Genomic DNA, 20,483 nt, shown 5'->3' with positions numbered 1-20,483 from the left:
TGACTGGAGAGGAATGAGCATGGGGGAGCAGTAGGTGAGGTCAGTGGGGCAGTGGGAGGGACAGGTCATGTAAGGCCCTACAGGCTATTGTAAGGATTTTGATTTCTTAACACAAGGTTTATATTCCTATAAAAATGATCTAGTAGAGAGTGGGAAACAAGTTTCTCCTTGATAACAAGGAGAAAGAGGGGAGACTAGCTGGGCTAATATCCTTGAAGAGACAAATGGGATGGCATCTAGTGCACCAGACTGGCTTTCCATAGAAAGGAGCATAGTTAGTTTATGCTCCTATATAGCTGAGTATATGGGGGTTAGGAGCATCTGATGGCTTCTATTTTTCCCAGTGAAGGATGAAGCAGAGTCATCAGTGGAGAGTGAGGATGGGGAAGAGATGTGGAAAGTTTGAAGTTAGAGAAGATATGATAGAGTGCCATTTGTTTGCATAACAAAGTACCACAAACTGGGTGGCTTAGACAACCGAAACTTAATGTCTGATAGTTCTGGAGGCTAGAAGTCTGAGATCAAGGTGTCAGGAGGTTTGGTTTCTTCTAAGGGCTGAGAGGGAGAATCTGTTCCACACTTCTCCCCTCATTTCTGGTGGTTTGCTGGCAATCTTTGGTCTTCCATGCCTTGTAGAAGCATCACCCCAATCTCTAAACTTCATCTTCATATGGAGTTCTCCCCGTGTATGTATCTGTGTCTAAATTTCCCCTTTTTGTAAGGACACCAGTCATATTGGATCAGATCTCATGATCTGATCATGGCTTAACTAATTAATCTGCAATAAACCTATCCCCAAATAAGGTCACATTCTGAGGTACTGGGAGGTTAGGACTTCAACATATGAACTGTGTCAACATGACACAATTCAGCCCATAACAAGGAATTAAGGAGATTGGCAGCTGGTTAGGCTAGAAGTATAGTGAGCTTGCCTGGCAGCAAAAAGAGCGACATAGCATTTGCAGTCACAACTCCAAAGTGAGTCCATTCAGCATGGGGAGACCATTTCCCCCACCAACACTCAGCTGCATGGGTGAAAGTACAGAGTAGAAAGACAATTGGATTTAACCAAAGTTGTGGTTTTACCAGATAAGTTCAGCAAGGGATTCCAGGATATATGCCAGTTGGTGATTGTTATGATTTACTATGCAACTGAAGCTAGAGAGGGAGGGAAGAGAAGTCTTGCAAGTGGTAATGGACAGAGAAAACGTATTGGGATCAATGGATCACGGGTCCTGATGGGGTGGAAAGATAGTTGAAGTTGGGGTGCTTGAAGAAATAAACTGGAAAATTACAAAGTGGAAGAAGAGAGAGAGGTATGTGAAATTGACATAAGATGGTGTTTCATTATTGCTAATTACAAAGTCTAAGGTATGATAAGGGAGTGTGTGGTTGAGGCAGGGGAATGGACAAGATCGTTGGAGGAGTGGAGGTCACGGTGTTGAGAAGCCACTGTCTTCGACGGGTCATCTATGTGTTTGTTGAAATTATAAAGTTTCCATTCATTCATTCAAATATTTATGCGCTGGCCATAAGGAAGAATGGAGCTCTGTTGAGAGCAAGGCTCATGAAACCCAACAAGAGAGCCACTGCTGAGGCCAGCTATCCCTGACTGAGCTTAGAAAATGGTCTCAGATTGCCCTATGTTGAGTAACGAGGGGAGCAGAAAAAGAAAAAAACAAAAACTTATTGAAGTTAACTTTGAAACTCCTTTGATACCCAAATAAACAATTAACCCAGAAGAAAATAAAAATCTCATACTCTTAAACATCCTTCACGGCTTGTTTTAAAAATTATTATCATTACTTGGTCTCCTCAGTAGCTTACATTCATTGTGTTGATATGTGTGCTTCCTGGGGATTCTACACACTCCAAAATCTGAAGAGTAAGCAAAAATAGTGCTTCTGCTTAAACCCTTCACAGTTTATAGCCACATTTACATAACATTAAATAAGTCAACAAAGGCATCATTAGCTCCCATTAAAATATGAGCAAAGAAATTTAAACGAACAAGACAGGCTAATTGGTAAGTAATGTTGTGTATCAAAAATTATGACTGTAAGATACCCCAGTTAATGAGAAGCCCTACAATCATGTTTACTACATATTTAAAAATTAAATGAAGGTGAATAAAAGTTAACAGAAAAGAAGATTTTCCCCTTCATGGATGTTATTATATCTGTTTTTCAAAGTTAAAGTAATAAGGATTATTTTAGCTACTTATCTCCACAAACGATCTCCTTATAATTCACGTGATTTTTACCTTTTCTGTTCTCCTCGATTCGTAAACAGGGAAGACACGACCAGGTAGAGGGAAAGGCAGAACTTTTGAATTACATCAGTGAATGGGACCTGGTCTGATCTCAGATCTTGGTTGTTAGAGGAGAGCCCATCTATTCCTTCCTCTGTGGGGGCCTGGGCCCAACCCTGGGCAAAGTATGCCCTTTAAGTCAGCCGTAGGAGGAAAGCAACGTAGTCAACCACTTCATGCCAGAGTGATGGTGGTTACTAATGCTGTCTGCCTGGAAGGTTCACCTGAGGTGTAACTAAAAAATGCTGATTCCTGGGCACCACCCCAGACCAATTAAATCAGAATCTTGGGGAGGGGGCCTGGGCATCTGTAGTTTAGAAAAGCGTCCCCATTGATTCTAAAGAGCAGCCAAGGGGGAAAGTCACTCTACTAGCCCTCTCATTAATCAAACAATAGCTACCATTTACTGAGTGACCGCTATGTATGAAGGTCTCTAATAAGAACTTGGGCAGGTTATTTTTTTTTCTTTTATCCAACATTTTATTATGAAATTCTTCATACAGAAAAGTTGAAATAATTTTACAGTGAACACTATTTATAGACCACCTAGATTATACCGTTAATGTTTTATCATTTCTGGTTTTAGCATATATCCATCCCTCTAGCTATCCACCAATAAATCTATGGTTTTTACACATTTCAGAGTAAATTACAGACATCTGTACAATTTCCCTTGAATACTTCAAGCATATCACTAACTAGAGTACAATATTTGTGTACTTTTTCTTTCAACATAAACTTTCCAAAAAATAAAATGCACATGTCTTGTCTATATTCACCGAGTTTGAACAAAAGAATAAATCCATGTAACTCAAGCTGCTATCAAGATACAGAATATTAGGCAGGTTCTTTTATACTTAATTAGATGTAATCTTAAACATTTGCTGTTTAAAGAGACTGCATAGAAAGGGCTGTACTTTATCCCAAAGAAGGACCATCTAATGGTAGAATTTCAGACACTGAGGCATTAAGTTGAAAATATTTTGGAGGAGAGAAAAGAAAAGTGCATCCCTCAGGTGATTCAGACACGGCTGCTTGTTGAACCCTGATCATATTGTGCGATGTAGGCACCTTGTGGCTGGAGTGTCTGGGATGGAAGCTGTCTTGCAGCACAGAGTTGTATGCACCATATGTGTGTCTGTGTCTGTGTGTGTGTGTGTCTGCATGCACACTGCATATGTGTTGAAAGAAGATGTGGTTTTGACACTTTATCTCAAGACACTAATATTTCTTCAAAAGTAGACGGCTTTCTTTATATATGTCTCCTCCTGGCTGGCACAAATCTATAATAATTGATAAGACTAAAGACCAGAGAGAAGCTACTTCACGGGCTGCATCAATTGCCCTACCCCCTCACCCTGAATCTAGAGCTGCCCAGGTCCTCAGAGTCTGCATACTTGGGATTGCCTACAGGGAGAGGTTTCTAGAAAGTACAATATTACAGGAATCAAGGCCTTTAAATGCTAATGGCAAGAGGAAATGTTCTTGCTTCTCAACTCTGAAAACAGGGATTGATTTAATAAACCATAAAGAGTTTTCAACAATGCATCCAACTTTAAGTAAAAAGACCCATCTGTGTTACTGTGCTGGGATTCTCCATTGCTTCCCCTCCATTTGAAAAGCTGAGCTCACGGGCCGTAACAGCAGTGGAGCCTACGTGTAGATACTCTCAAATGATGACTTTTCATTTTTTGGCTTCTGAGTTGCAAGTCATCTGCCTAAAAATTTGTCTGAATTTGACCCCTTCCTGTGCTGGAATGGTCCTCGCCCTAGGTCTAACACATCTCTCTCCCTTCATTTAAATTGCTTTGGAAATCCCAAATTCTTATAAAGAGTTAGTTCACTCATTGGGTCATTCAATGGATATTGAATGATAGTGATTGACAACCTGCTCTTTATGCTACACACTGGGCCAGGTGCTGGGAATGCAGTCATGAACAGAGCAGTCATTGTCCTTGTTCTTATGAAGCTTGTGTCCCACAAGGAAAGAGGATATTATATAGTCAACTAAACAATTACTTTCCTGCAATTTTGATAATGGTTATGCGGAAGTCATCCAGGGAATGTTTTGAATGTATAACAGAAGGGCCTGACCTAGTTTGTGAGGTCTGGTGGGGTTGAGGCAAAGGGTTCCCTGAGAAAGTGCAGCTCAGATAACATCTTGAGAATGAATTGAACACAGCTGTGTGAAGAGCAGAAGTGAGAGCATTTACACAGAGGCCACAGATGGTACAAAGGCCCTGAGGCAGCAAAGAACAAAGCAATTGCCATGAATTAAAAACAAGGAGGGAGGGCATTGTGGCTGGAGTGGAATGAGCCACAGAGATAGGAGATGAGAGATAGGAAGGGCCACATGCAAGGCTGGTGGCCACAATAAGGAATGTGTGTGGAAAGATATTCTTGTAAGAATACAAGTGAAGGTATAGTGAAGATATTCTTGTAAGCAAGCAATTGACATAATCTGATATATATATATGTGTGTGTGTGTGTATATATATATATATAGTTAAATTTACTCTGGCTGGAGGTCAGATTGGAGAGAACTAATGTCAATATGCATGAGGACTATTTTGGAGACTCGAAGTCATCCATTGGTGCAGATGATGACCTGGGCTTGAGTGGGGGCCATGCAGATGAGGACAAAGGTCTGAGATAAATAGCAGCTCATTCTCCCCTGCAGGTTCTTCTTTACCACGTCCACTTGACGGTGGGATTCCCAATGCTCTGACTCACAAAGCGGACACAGGCCTTATCAATAAATAAATACAAATTGGCATGCCTGGGAGTTGTATAAGGCCTGAAAGACCAAGAGAAAAGATTCTTTTACATCAGCCAGCTTCACTTTGGAATAATACACAGACCTCCGTGAATCATTTCATGGTTTATTAAACAAAATTCTGTTTGCAATTGGCAAGTTAGGAAAATAAACGTCCATGCTTGTTTTCACTTTGTACATCCGTGGTTTGTCCAGAGACTCACATCCCAAATCTGACGGCTGCTCTCGGAATCTCAGGAAGCAGTCCTGGGTCCCCACTTTTGAACGTCCCAGGGGAATCAGCCACAGATTGCCATTAACCCCTATGAGAACGAGGGAGAATTCTTGAGGTTGTTCCATCGCCAGAGAGGGCATATGGGCTGCCTCCCAGGGCCAGCAGGTACTAGCCTCCTATTGTGTGTTTCTGCGCCAGATGCTGGCCCCTAGGACCATCTGCCCTTCCCAAAATGGAGGAATGCATGAAGGCTCCATGGGCAGAAGAGCTTCGTCTTTTCTGAGAAATGGTGCTCAACCCGTGTTTACCTACAATCTCATTTGAGGTGTGTGTGTGTTTGGGGAAGATTTACTTGGCTTAATCCTATTTGGGTGCCTGGTTTCTAGAGAGGACAAAAAATCTGAGTTTGGTTCAGGATCACTTAGAGGGCTTATTAAAACAGAGTGCTGGGCTCCACCCCCAGAGTTTCTGAGTCAAGTCTGGGGTGGAGCCTGAGAATTTGCATTTCTAACAAGTTCTTGGATGATGATGATGCTGCTGGTCTGAGGACCACACTTTGAGAACCACTGATCTATGTGATGTTGCCCCATGGATCAGCTGTATTCAGTGAACACACTATTCATCAAATGCCTCCTGTGTGCCTGGCCCTGTAACCACCTCCAGGTCTTCAAATGTACAGTTTCCTTGGCTTGGACTTCTTCTGGAGCTTTCCTTACCTCCAGGGCTGAGTTCAACTGGGCCCCTAGGGCATCACTCATGCTTTCTCTACCATGGGTTTGTCTATTACTTTGTATGGCAAAGGCCCTCCCTTGATGGCAGGGTCATTTTCATTCTTCTTTGTGTAGCGCTTGGCACATAGGAAAGGTTACTTTAAGCAAAATCATCAACTTTTGGTAGATGAATGAATGAGTGGTTCAGGATGGGTTTTTGACCCAGGACCTCTTGGCAGCATCTAGAATATGCACCTGCAACTGAATCATATTTCTATTGACTCCCTCCTTTAATACCATATTTAGGGCTCTAATATGTGCTCTGTTTTGTACTAGGTAAGGCATTATCTTTGTGGGCAAGGATTTTAAAATCCAATTATAGCAAAGAAAACAGTCAAATATAAAATGACAATATGAGGATAACTTTTATTGTTGATTGACATATCTAAAGTCACTAAGCACTTTAGACATCTGAAAGAAAAGGTCGTTTTTTTCCTGCACATATTAGGTAAGTCTTTGATCTGATATGTTCATGGAATCAGTGGACTCAATCAGTTACTCATTTACTGAAATTCTTAATAAACAACTGCAATGTGTTAGGCTAGGCACAGGAGAATCTCAATGTTGTAAGAGGATTTAGGGTTTACTTAGTGTGATCCTTTTCCAGATACTAGAAACCTCTCAAAACTTTCCCACCCCAGATGGCTGTCCAATAAGTACTTGAATACTTTTAGTAACAGAAGACTTACTACCTCATGTGGCAGCCAATCTTTGAATGACTGCTGACTCGTAACCTTTCTTATGTTGAGATGAAATCTCTCTCCCTGAAATTTCTACTATTGGTCCTATTTTGATGTCTTGTAGTAATAGAGGATGCTTAATTTCTCTTCCTCCTGACAACCTCATTAGATAATGAAAAAGGATATGGCACAGTGGGGCAGAACATATGGAAGCTGGATGGCCCAGCTTTGAATCTCAGTTCCCAAATTTACTAGCTGTGTGACTTTGAGCAAGTTCCTTAACCTCCTGTGACCCAGTTTTCTTATCTGTAAAATGGGGATAATGTTATGCCTCAAATGGTTGTTTTGAAGGTTAAAAAATTTACTACTTGTAATGAATTTAGAACAGGGTTTGGCATATAATTAATGATCAATAATGTTAATTATTACTGTTACTCGTTAATATTCTTTGTAAAGAGGTCTCCTGTCCTCTTAATTTTAGACTAAGCATCCTTATATCAGACAACCATGATATGACTCAGCATTGTCTGCTCTCATCTTGTTGATCTTTTCCAGAACCAAGTGTGTTAGATCCAGTGTGTTAGATCCCTCTTACTATGGTGATCAGAGCAGAGCCCAACGTTAGGGGCTGTTTGTCCAGCACAGGATAGAGAAGGACTATCATCCCTACTGTTCTTAATTCAGCTTTGTGATAGGAGTGGTATTAACAATAACAGAAAATATATTAACTGCCTACTATATGTAGCTACTATGCTAAAGCTAAACTCTGTAAATACATTCATCTCGGGACCAGCCTGGTTGCCTAGTGGTTAAGTTCGCGCGCTCTGCTTCAGCAGCCCAGGTTTGAGGGTTTGGATCCCGGGTGTGGACCTACACCACTTGTCAGCTATGCTGTGGCGGTGACCCACATACAAAACAGAGGAAGACTGGCACAGATGTTTGCTCAGGGCGAATCTTCCTTAGCAAAATAATGAAAACAAAAACATCATCTCTCATTCTTACAACAGCTGAGAGGTTACATAGGGACATATCACTAAGGGACAAAGGAGCCAGGATTCAAACAGATCCTCGGGCTTTGGAGGGGGCCCTCTTGTCTTCCTCTGTGCTGCCTCACCATACCCAGTGAATTTCCAAGGGATGACAGGGCCCCTGACTTTGGCAGTCAGGGCAAAACTGTACAGTGAGTGGCAAGCTCTGCAGCACTGGGTGGGAGAGTCTTCAGATCACAGCCTTATGGATTCATTGCTGCAATAGCCGTACTCTCTCTGATCTTTCTCCCCAAGTCTCTTGGGTTGGGCAAAGAAATCACTCTTGGGAAGAACGTAATAAAGCCCTGAAACCACTCAGAGGACCAAGCCTATTGCATTTCAAAGACCAAAAAGATGAGAAAGTTAGTATCAAGAATGCAGCACATTGGGCGTTACCTTCTCCTGCCATCCAGGCATCAATGGATCCACATTATGACTATTCTTCCTATTACCAAATAGTTTGTGAAAATGACTGTAACCACCAATCAGCACTGAATGTCATCAGCAGGAGCCATTCAGTGGATTAACAGTAGCCACAGCTGACATTTATTGAGCACTCACTCTGTGCCAGGCTCTCTGCTAGGTGCTGCGTGCTCATTCTCTCAATACGGCTTGTGCTAATCCAGTGAGTGAGTGACTATGATATTTCCCTTTCTTGGATGAGAAAGCTGAGACTCTGGCTGGTTATGTGGCTTGTCCCAGAGGTGGTGAAATTCTGAGTTGTCTGTTCTGCTCTCCCTTGTAGCCACAATTCCACCTTGGAGCTGTTTCTCGTCTACACAGTTCCCATTTTTCTCTGACTAGATGTCCAGGAGTAATCTTCGCTCCACACACATTCCACTGCCACCACCATGATGAAGGAAGTGGCAGATGGAAACAGGGGGCCCTGGCAGGGCTCTGGAGGATGGTGGGCCTTCTTGTGAGGGAGGACTCGATCACCACCCCATAAACCTCACAGAAAATTCTTAAGGAAGGACTTGGCTCTCCCAGAAGAAAAGGAGGCCAAATATTAGTGAACACAACTCCGTAGTCACAGAAAGTATATACTTTACAAAACACTGCCATGGTTATTAAATTATTAAATTCTCACAACTGCCCTGTGAGGAGGGGACTGTCATCATCACTGTTTTATAAATGGGAACCTGAGAGCGTGAGGACAGTTGAGGGGTTTATTCCAGGCTCCTCAGCCAGAATGAGGCAGGCACAGGACATGAGCTTTGAAATCTTTGCTTATTTTTTTTCCTTTGGTAGCTTACTTTTTTAGCTTTTAATTTCAAATGGAAATATATGTAAGTAAAAGCTTTAACATGCGAGGAAAAAAAAAAAAGAGAGAAACTATAAATGAGCAAAAAAGAAAAAATTGTAAAACCACCCAAATCTCCCATTCTAAGACAACCTCTACTAACATTTTGGTATGTTTCCTTTCAGACATTTTTTTTTCAAAATACATTCACTTTATATTTTTTTTTTTTAAGAAAGAGATACACACATTATTTCATGGCCCATTTTTATTTCTCCACAATATGTTATGTATGTGTTTCCATGTTAGCTTTTATGGTGCTGTATGTATAACCACGTTTCATGGCCCATTCTATCCACTGTTCCAATCTCTTAAAGTTAAACAAGCGGGCCCTGTTCTTTCACTTTGTGCTCTATCTCCAAGGCCATTTAGGGAGTGATGGGCCAAATAAAACAAAATAAAAAGCAAAACTTTTTCAGGGCCAGCCTGGTGGTGTAGTGGTTAAGTTCACGTGCTCCGCTTCAGTGGCCTAGGGTTCGCAGGTTCGGATCCTGGGTGCGGACCCACACACTGCTTGTCAAGCCATGATGTGGTGGCATTCCATATAAAGTAAAGGAACATGGGCACAGATGTTAGCCCAGGGCCAAGCTTCCTCAGCAAAAAGAGGAGGATTGGCAACAAAAAAAAAAGCAAAATTTTTCTTTCCAATAGTCTTAGTAAGAACCTTAAACCTCCTTCCTCCCGTTGCCCCAAGTCCCACCTGAACACAAGACAGCCAGGAGTGTAGGATAGCTCCAAGCTGGAATGTACTATGAATTCAGAGAAGCATCTTAAACTCAATCTAAGCTCAGAAATCACAAAGGGTTTCCTATTGCCTTCTTTGGGAGGGGTTTCATGTTTGATAAGACAAAGAAAGGGCTAATGTTACCGTGTTCTGACCACTCTGATAAGGGTGAGGTCTGCAGTCTTAACTCTTCCCCCTAAGCTTTTGTGGTGGGCAAGGAGAGAATCCCACCTGCTGACTCAGACTCTCCCCAGATAAGAAAATGCACCCCGCCATTGACAGAAGACCTTTCCCAAGCTCTCCCCTTACCAGGCATTGTCACAGTTTTAACCAGATAACTCTCTGTGTATACATCCAGGCCCCACTAGCTGCCCCAGGATAATATATGTCCTTAGAATACAAAATACCTACTTTGGAGGCTTGTCATTCTCTGCCAGATCAGATGAAGTTTTCTCCTTAAATAAGGAAATAAGAAATAGAAAAAAAAAAAGAGGTGGAGAGAGATGAGATCAGTGGGTTAAGTACGTATGGGGAATGTTGTAAATGAATTAGCCATGGATACTTGCTTAGCGGTGTGTTATGGCCTCCATTTCTAGGCAACATATTCATTTATCCCCATCCTTTGCATGTATGAGACAGAATTTCCAAGTGAAGTACCCTTCTAGCTTTGAATCCATGCCAACAATCAAAGGTATACAACAGGACTGCTGAAAGCAAGAGAAGGGCTGATGGAATCTTAATAGCTCTGGGAACTCACTCACTCACTCCTCTCCTTGGAGCCCTATTAATAGTACAGTTGGTAACATCAAATGATTTTGATTCCCTTTTCCACAACTGCTATTTTGGCTCCTTTGCCATCTTCAAACTATAGTTCCCGTGGTAATTATTACATTTCCTTTATTTCCAGCGTCAGCTCATTTTCAAAGGAAAAAAAATCATACAACACAGCTAAAGGAGCCAAAATAGAACAATTTGTTGTATTAAGCAAATATTTATTTGCATAATTGTGACTCTCATTTTTATATCAGCGCTACAGCAAAGCCAACAGCGTTCAGTTCAGAAGGACATAGTTTGCAAGACCTTATGTCTCACTGGGGATCAGCCAGGGGGGTAAATAGCAACCAACTTTCTCTCCAAGGCCCATGTCCAATTGCTAGTAAGGAATTTTCCCTACTACACCACTGCCCTTCACCTTATTCCTTCAGGAAAAATTTTTAACATACCTTATCGATTAAATTTTATCCTGGCATATAAGATAAAACTTTGATATAAGGTTAAAAACGAACTGGAAACCAGAATGTGAGAACTTTTTGTTTTTTTTGGAAAATGGATATCCAAAAATGGCCTCAATTTATTCTAAAAGAGATCAACTATCTTTCTTAATAATTTCTGGAAAAAAAGAAAAAAACCCGGTAAATCCAAAGAATTCTGCGTTTGTTTAGAGATGGTCTTGTTATGTTACTGTTTGAGCCTCACTACCACACAGAATCACACAGGAGGTAGGTCTGTCCTAGGTCCCTTGAATGGGAGTTTACGGTAAGACAGTCTCAGAGCATAAAGTCTAAAGGGATGTATGTTAGTTTATGTGAAGTTGAATAACCTTTGTAGTTAAAACTTATAAAACATTTATTATACCTTAACTCAATCTAAGCTGCTATAGATAATACTATAACGAGTGACTTTGTCCTTTTATAGAAAAAAATTTCAAGATCATTTCGTGTTAGTGGGCACACGAAAAATCATACTGCCTAAACTGAGAACCAGTGTTTTCTCAACTAGAGAATCTACAGCTTTCTGATCCAGGTTCTTGGTCATTTATGGAAAAATATCTGATATCAGAGGTAACCCTGAGACTGGGTCTTTCATGATTCAAGCACACAACTATGTAATTTGAAGAGCTTAGCTGTTTACGACATGGGCTGTGTAGTCAGATCTGTGGGGAAATCCCAGCTGTGTGACTTGGGGTATGTAACCTGACCTCTGGGAGCATCACTTTCCTCACCTGTAGAAGAGAGATCAGGAAGACGTCCATCACCCTGGACATTTGCTGTGACTCTTAAAGAGATAAAATAATATGAAGTGCTTAGCAGGGTTCTCAGCACATAAGTGTCAGCCAACAGTATTCATTGTTAATTTGTGTGCTAAATTGCAAAAAGACTCACTTCTCAGCATTTGGGAAGGCAACATCATAAATGAGAAATTCAGGGACCGGGTTGGAGAAAGGAGGTGCTGGGTAAGGGGTAGGAGGGTTTGGTGATGTAGAAATCCATTTTAATTGCAATTTGAAACTAGAATCTTGACCTCTCAAAGTGGCAGCGTGATCTTTTGTCATCAGAGCCTCCATTAGTCAAAAATGGGACTTGAAAGTAAGGTAGTTTCTTTCAAATTATCCACTAGTATACCATGGGGATCTTTTTCTTCTCCTCTAGAATCTTTTGCTAAGGTCACAGAGTTTATGGTTCCCATAATGCACATGTACAGTATCTATTTCATTTAATTTGCTATTAACACTTACAGTTTCACTTACTTCAACACAGCTGGATAAAAAGAATTGAAATCAACCATCTATGGTGGAATTGGAAGGTAGCTATTAGCAGTTTTATTTGCAAACCCACCCTACTCTTGCTTATCTTGTGTCATGGCACAAATTTCATTCAATACACAATTATTAAGCATATATTCATGCCAAGCACAGTCACTATGCTTTCCCCAGCAAATCCGTTTCTTGTACTGGCATTGTTGCACTCCAGTGTCATATAAGGGTGTAAAAGACTTTTGTAAAAATAAGCCAAGTAAACAACAATGAAAAAAGATCCCCATCTCTGTTAGTAAAAATTTAAACTTTAAATTTTCTTAACCACAATAAGTGAAATAATTGGCAACTTTTTCTAGTGTTGGGTTTTATGGTGCCAGAACTTTGTATTACAATCAAATTGTTTTTGGAGACTGGTATCTACATAAGAAGGACCTAAATGAGTTCTAGTAGCAGAGAGCCATCTACCTAAGCTAGCTTGAACAAAGGAGAGTGACCTGTTTCTGGGCCTCACACGGATTGGAAATGGAAAACCATCCATTTGTGAGGCATCCACACTTACCATGTTTCTCCTTCTGGGAACAAGTCATCTTATATCCTTTTCTCTGTGCAACTGATCAAACTTCCCACTTCTTTGGGCAGATTGGCTTTCTCTGCTAATCCTCTAGCTTACAACTGGCTGAAAAAGGCCACCACATTCCCATCTGAATGTGACCTTTCAATTTAGGGACCTGCCATTGTCTGATTGCGGGCACTGGGCCTCTTAGTTCAGATTTTTAAGGGAAAGAGAGAATTGGATTAGTCATCACCTAATCCATGGCCTGGCTCCCCTGGGGCATGAGTCTACGTCTGCTCTAACCCGCTGTAACGGGGGAGAGGGAACATGGTACAAACCTGGTGGCTTGTACCTGGAGACTTAGAACTCACAAATATGTCATAATGAAGCCTCTGAATCAAGTTTCTTGCTTCCTCTCTCAACAGAAAGAATACTCATTGGCAGTGAGAACTCATGATGTAAGTCTTCAAACTACTTTTAGAAATTAAAATCAAAATAACCTGATGCTTCTTTGGAAGGCTTGTGTTCCAGATGCATTTAAAATTCTCCTATTTCTTCCCATTCTGATTCTTTCTAAATTAAATTCCTTTAAACAGGTATCTTCTATTGGTTTCTTGAGGGTGCTCATTTGAGTCAGAGTACACACATAGGGAAATTACATTAACAATCATATGGAGAAAAATATTATCTTGCACGTGACTGGAAATTCTCGTTTGAATCTAGTTTTATTTTATACATGCTAAAATTTTGGATGAGCTAATGAACATACAGCTTATATAACTGCTTAACTACTCATGCTGAATAAAAATTGCCAACACGCACAATATCCCACTGTCGAGCATTAATTTTGAAAATTGTTCCAGAAATAATATTTTCAGGACTCTCCCTCTGAAATGGGGCCAAAAAAGTCCTGTACATCTTTCAATGTATAGCTAACTGCCTAGGGCTATATCAAGCTCATTGTTTATTTGGACAAAGCTTTTCACTTTCAAAAGTTTCTCCTACCCTACAGGAGGGAGAAACCAGGAGTGGGAAGTGGGGGTAGGATGGGGTGGGATGCAAGGCCCATTTTGAAATGTATGAGAGTTGGATACTCCCAAAATTCCAGCAAGATTACACACACAAAAAGTCTCATCTGGTAAATATTACATTCTGTTTTTGTCTTTGCTTTAGTTTTTACACAACTTGACAGTTTGTGGTATTGTGCCACATTTCAGAGCTAAGGTTTACAAACATCTGGCTCATGGGCAACATTCCATTCCCCACGGCCCCCAGTGTCTCTGGGATAAAGTGTTTGCAACATACCAACCGAGGTGGAAAACGAGAGTTTTCCTAGAGAACAATGCGGGTAAGCAAGGCATTTTGCTTCACAGGATTTCTCTGAGGGAAGTCAGGCCTTGGAAAGTTAACCCACTTGCTGCCAGTGACATGAACTTTGGACAGTTAGGAATCCTTGGGCGTCTCTACTGAGTGGCCAGTTAAGTGGATCCCTTTATGTCCATGGAGACATGAGAACTTACTCAATAAATCATCATAACAATGTAGTAATGCACACTTTCAGTGGTTTTAATGGAGTACTTTCAATCCCCCTCCCACCCTGGATTATGTTCACCTAGGAACAAGAAAATATTTCCCTCTTTTGTAGTTTTCATGGAGGAAGGGGTAACAAGATCACACATATTAGCTAAAGTACGTGGAATAATGCCTGGCCCTTTGTAAGAGCTACTTAAGTTTTTCCTTTCATCATTGGTCTTATTTCTATGTTGTGCATCAATGTATACAGAGAAAAATTACTTTTAAATGGGCAGATTTTTGATGTTTAATTATAATAATCGATATGCCATCTTTCTCTGTCTCTCTTTTTATCTTTTCTTTTCTTCTTGTTTAAATGCTACAGTAGGATATTAGTATATTGTCCAAAGCAAGAAATTCTACTGTTATTATAACTCTTTTTTAATGAAAATGTCAACACTGAAGACTTGATTTGGAGTGCTTCCTAACAACTCTAGTTCCTAAGAAACAAACACCAAGCTTTTTGTATCATATAAGACATTGCAAAAGGATTGTCATCGTTCCCTGGAGGGATTACCCAGAGCTCGTGCTTATTAACCTAGGTGGGGGGAGGTCCATAGATTCTTAGGACCGTCCATTTAGTCCCTGCAACTGCGTGCAAATTCATGTGTATGTACAGGCATGCATTTTTCTAGAAAGAGGACCAATAGCTTGCATCAGATCAGATCATAAAACATAAAAGATTAATAACTAGTTATATCAGAGGAGTGAAGCTAGCCAGGGTAGGGAAGAGTTCTGTGTGAAATTATGAAGGAAGCAAAGTCTGTCTCCTCTAGATATGCCCTTTTCTCACCTCAATATTGTCCTTTATCCTTCCCCAAATACCAAGTACCCAAATGCAATCTTTCCCCACTTCCCTATGAAAACCTAATCTTGATTCGTAATTCACTCTGAAAATGTACACAACAGAAAATGTCTATAAAAGGTTTCTTTTTGGAGATTGAAGTCTTCAGCTGGTGAGAAAAAAGAGGAAACCAGACTCTCAGACCCCATCAGCTGGTGAGTGCTTCAGGCTTGTATAGTTTCTGTTTACAATCAGCCTGTCTCAGCGTCACTAAAGAGATGTGAAAATGGTCTTCCTCTAGGCAAACGTGGGAGGTGATTCATAGAGCCTTCAGCTAAGTAAGTCATTCACAAATAGCTCTTTAGCATCAGCTCTGTGTAACATGGTACTGGTGGTCATGAGGGGAGAAGAAGGCAGCTCTGGTCAGGAAGAATCTAGCACACTTGATGGAACAATGTGAATTGATATCTCCAAACAAATAGAAAAGAGTACATGGTTATTGAGCACTTACTGGTGCCAAGCAGGGTACCAGACACACTGATGGTGTAGAGTAATTGGTCAGGAGTGTAGGCTTTGTAGTCAGGCAGAACTGGGGTCAAACTCTCACTCTACCGCTTGATGAAAGAGGAACATTGGGCAAGTTACATAACAGCCCAAAGCCTTAGAGTCCTCATTTGTAAAATGAACATGGTTTGTAGTACTTTCCTCATAGGATAATTTTCAAGATTAAATAGGAAAGCATGTACATCAAAGGCATGGTATGGTATCTGGTACACAGTAGAAATTAGATAAATTTTAGCCATAACTGATTCTCTCCCTGAATCCTCATAACAACTCTAGGTGGTAGGTAGTAGCCTTCCCATTTTGCAGATGGGGAGACTGATGTTAGGAGGGGGAAAGAACATGATAGCAGTCACATGGGCTAGAAGTGGCAGGGATGGCCTCTTTTCACTGTATAAGAAATTTCTTTAACGTAGTACAGATATCATTGATCTAATGGAAGGTTAATTTGGATAGTAAATGGAAAGAATAGTTATGCATTTATACTAATGCAAGTAGAAGAATAAAACTACTACCAATCTCATGTCTCATAGGTTTAAGATGAAACTAAGTATAAAAAAATTGTTGATTTTAAAATAATATTAAATCACTAATAATAGAGATGAGACAGTGAAATGGCTAAAATTATGGATGTGATTTATAGAAATAGAGGAGAAGAGAACTATCCACTCATTAATGTACAACAGGAAAAAGATTTTTAAAAAAGGGTACAAGATTAAGATTCAGACCTAAGAACTGAAAGATACACATTTTTAATTCATCCTAGAATTTCAATATAACTTGCCAACACATCCTTGCTACAGCTGTTAGAGATCTGATTATGGCATTTTCCTGTGACTCAAGCAGTTAGTTCCTTCCAGAGAATGTTGGCACTCCATATAACCCAGCTAATACCCCAGTGAGGAAACCACCATTAACAATTCTGATGACAAGAAGGTTATCAAAAGGAGGCTGGGACCAGGAGGGCATATGGGGGACACAAGGTAGAGACCATAAGGGAAGAAAAGGAATGGTGCACCCCATTTTAATCACCACATAAAGTAGCACCTGGTACCAATTTCAATGCTATGAAATATTACCCATAAATGATGATGTTTCCAACCCATTTTACTGTTGATTTCTTATAAAATATCTTTCTCCTCCTTCTTTCAGGATTTTGTCATGCAGCCCTAAGTTCTGGTGCTGGAGAAACAAAAAAGTAGTAGTGTTGTTGATGTCCCCTTCTTACTTGCCTTGCTTTCTCATTACTCCCAAAGGGAAATACTAAGACTTCCAAGAGAGGGATGGGGGCAAAGTCCGTATAAAGAAGCCCAGGTTAGCCAATAAGACTGGGCAAACAATACCATAAACATAGAGGTCTCATATAGTAACAAGAGAATGAGTTTGAGGACCAGATGGCAGTAGGTTCTAATCTTATCTGCATTTCCAGGCTGAGTCACCTTGAGGAAGACATTTAAATTTTCTGAGCTTAAATTTCTTCATTTAAAAAATAAAGATACCACCAAATACCCCAATTTTGTCATGAAGATTAAATAAGCACCAGGTTGGTAAAGAACCTATTATACAGTCGTGCTCAACAAGATTTAGGCTATTTCCTTTCTCCCTCTTGTCATGTCAATGTCTTGTACCATAAGAGTTGTTATCCTGTCTCCATTTCCTGGTAGTAGATGGGAAGATTCTAATCTAATTCCAAATGTTTTCTTCCCGCATCAGGCACTTTGGCTAAGACCCATTTTCCAAATCCCTGTCTTTGAAAGTTTCCTATCTGAAAACTGTCAACACAGGCTTGTGAAATGTTAGCCAAGATCTGCTTTCGTGCAAGAGCAAGGTCTCACCATATCCAGGGAGATGAGCTTTTCCACTGGAGGTGCCAAAGGGCTGTGCTCCTCCCATAAAACTCATCCAACTTTGGGAAAGTCATAGCTAACACACTTCGTTGGAGCACTTTTATTTTCATTTCATGAGAACAGACTTTATAATTTCTTTCAACATTCCCTTCCTTCTCTTCTCCCTGAGTATGTATCTATTTTTTTGGCTTCTTAGCACCACCGGAAGATCCCATGCTTCTAGCAAATAATTTCTGAACATTTTAATATCAGTTGGTGGCCTATCCCTCCCATTAGGAGATTTGGTAATATTTAGAGTCCAGTTGAAGGTTTACAAAAATAAAACATTCCATCACCTTAGGAAAAGTTTATGCTGGTATTCCAAGGGTAGGAGATACCAGGTGACATGAGAAGGATCTAGTCTATTTATCTTCATCTCTCCTTACACCATTGTAATCCAAGCTACCTTCTTCTTTTGCCTTGATCTTTAAAATGATCACATAAGCAGTCTCATCATATCTATTTTCTGGCACCTCTCTAATCCATTTTCTAAGGTGCAGCCAAAGTACCCATTTCAAACACAAATTAAACACGAGGTTCCCACCTGTTTGAAATCCTTCAGTGAATTCTTATTCCCAGATAGATAAAGACTAAAATCTTTAACATGGCTTTAAGGACCATTTATAGCTCTTCTGCTCCATTCTTTCCTAGCCTACCACTCCCTACCTGCACTCCTGCAACTTGGTATGTGCTCTTCCCTCAGTCTGGGATGATCACCTCCCTGTCACGTAGCTAATGCTTACAGATTATGTAGCACACAGATGTAATACTCAGGTTCAGGACAGATTCTTTTGTGATTACGCCCTCACATTCCTTTCCTATATACGCTTATCTTAATTTGTAATTACTGTATACAATCATTAGCATAATTATTTCATTAATTTCTCTCAATAGAATCTAAGCAAGAACTTTAACAAGTTGTTCATCACTGTATCTCCAGGGCCTTGTTCAGGGCCAGGGACATAGTAGTAGTACTAACAACAGCCATTATTAACCAGTTCTAAGCACTTTAGATGTTAACTTTTAATTTTCACAATAACCCGTGAAGAAGGTATTGTTATCCTCCTTTGACTGATGGAGAAACTGAAATCCAGAGAGGTTAAGTAAGCTGCCCCAAAGCTCCACAGCTAATACGTGGGACATCTGGGTCTTGAATCCAGGTAATTTGGTTCCAGAGTCCATGCTTTTAACCGTTACACCAATCTACTTCTAGAATAGTAGCAGGTGCTCAAGTCATAGTAACTACCCAATAAATATTTGTTAATTCAATAACGAGTAATGAACAGATTGCTGCTTAAAAGATGCACTGGGAGGTCTGAGGCCCTTGAGTTTGTTGAGGATTGGGGAGAAAGTCACCAAAATGGCAACTCCATTGGTGCGTAATATCAGCATCACCTAGCAAACAAAAGCGGTGACGAATACCAAAGAAACAGCCCTTGTGAGCTGTGCTTGTTATACCAGAAGCTGCTGCATCTTTCTTGCTGTTTGGAAATGCTGGCAGGCAACATCTCTGCTCCTGACTAAGCAAGAGCAGGTTTAAATATAGATGAAGGCTCTAAAAATGCTGCTGTTGAGGCTGTAACAGGTGATGGTATTATACATTTTTTTCGCAGGTAAGCACATTACAAAGCCTTTGAAAGTTGAGCCTGAACCAAGACTACCCTTGAGTGTTTATCCCCAAGAGTTTTTAATCTGATGCTGGGGACCATTGTCATTTACTGAAGGATTTGTCTATTTGCTATGAATGTCAAGAGACTGAGAACTTGTCTATTTACCATGAATGTCAAGAGACTGACATTCATAAAGATGAACAAATACCTTTTACCTACAGACGCTGTGCCTTTGAGGAGGTCATCTGGGGCTGATGGCAAGTGAACAGCGTAAAAGAAATTCTTGGAGGATTCTTTTGTCCTCAAAGAACAAGGAAAATGGCAAAATAGGGATTTTGCTGACCTCCTAAAAGGATTTAACATTTGGAGAGTTACTTGCTCAACACTTAGTCAACAATATGGACAGGGGACATTTACACAGACCAGAGCAGAGCACAGGTCAGCAGGAGTGATAAACATGAAGGAGAAGATGGGGACCCTGTCCTTGGAGAGCGGATACTTTAGTTAGGAAGGTCAAACACTCAAATAATGTCTCAGTGATGCTTCCAAAACAACTAATGCACCAGGGCAGTGAAGAGTGTGCAAACTGAATGGGGCAATGTAAAAAGAACAAATTTCACTGGGACCAGTTTAGACACTCACTGACCACTGTGTGTGCTAAGAGGCTGGAGATGGAAACACAAATGTGATTTTCCATTCCTCAAGGAGCTTAAAAATTGGGTGTGGAGACAGACATGTAATCCTAGATGGGATAGGTGCTAAGACACATGTAACCCAGGGTTCTGGAGGTGCAGAGGATGGGGACTAACTTGGACTGAGATCATCAGGGAAGGCTTCCCAGAGCTGAACCTTAGAGCAAAAGAAAGGTGTCAGTGGTGCTGGTGGGAGGGATGTAAAAGTGAAGAAGGTGTATTTCAGATCACACAGGTAATCAATGGTAATGCTAGGATTTTAACCCAGGTCTATTTGGCTCCAAATCCCCTATATTTTCTACTATAAGGGGCAATCTTCCAAGTCATTAAATATTATTGAGTATTTGCTATATAGGTCTTATGCCATTAGGCTTGGCTCCTACCCCTTAGATGTACTAATCTTGACCCTTATTTACATAAGAGCTTATATGATTGACCCAATGTGATAACTTCAGGTGGTACTGTTTGTTGCTGAAGCTTAAAATC

This window comes from Diceros bicornis, chromosome 1, assembly GCF_020826845.1.
Source record: "Diceros bicornis minor isolate mBicDic1 chromosome 1, mDicBic1.mat.cur, whole genome shotgun sequence".
Classification (NCBI taxonomy): Eukaryota; Metazoa; Chordata; class Mammalia; order Perissodactyla; family Rhinocerotidae; genus Diceros; species Diceros bicornis.
The sequence above is the reverse complement of the archived record's forward strand: the minus strand, read 5'-3'. Positions refer to the sequence as shown.